Raw genomic sequence first — 692 nt, 5'->3', positions numbered from 1 at the left:
CGTCGCGAAGTGAATGAATGAACTGAAGAATGACGATTGAGGAATGGATTTGTGACGTAAATTAGTTAGCCCTAGTGCACATAATTGGACTTCATACGATTTATACTTTATAGCAAACCAAATTTGTCAGTAAAGTAGAAGAAAAAAAAATATACTCATTCCTATTTTTTAGGTGTAGTACTAGCATAAGACAAAGATAGAAGGAATCTCTCTGTGTATGGTTGAAATGAGACAGTTCCTGGTCAAACATCTGGTCCTGGTACATCCTGGTATATTTTATAGTTTGTTATCGAATTGTGTTACGAGTCGTAACTAGGGGGGCGACATTTAGAAATGTAGTTAAAGCCCGACCAGAAATATATTATGAACATTGTCAAGAGGGCGCGGTTATTCTTATGTATTGGGTGACAGTTCAGTTTAGTATGAAAAATGTAGTTCAAATGAAATTCCGCAATATGGCGCCTGAAGGCCTACCGCGAACCACGTTCGACGTGTTACCTCTCTGTCGCACTTGTAAATTCGCACATAAGTGTGACAGGGAGGCAAAACGTCGAACGTGGTTCGCAGTAAGCCTCTGATCATATATTACTGGTCAGACTATAACATTCATTGTGGTATAGTACTAGAGTCGGCATCTGTAACAAAATATTACCGCACCTCAATGAAGAGCCGGCACTTAATTTACTTTTTTT

The sequence above is a fragment of the Cydia pomonella genome, chromosome 10, assembly GCF_033807575.1.
Source record: "Cydia pomonella isolate Wapato2018A chromosome 10, ilCydPomo1, whole genome shotgun sequence".
Classification (NCBI taxonomy): Eukaryota; Metazoa; Arthropoda; class Insecta; order Lepidoptera; family Tortricidae; genus Cydia; species Cydia pomonella.
Note: the sequence above shows the minus strand (reverse complement) of the source record.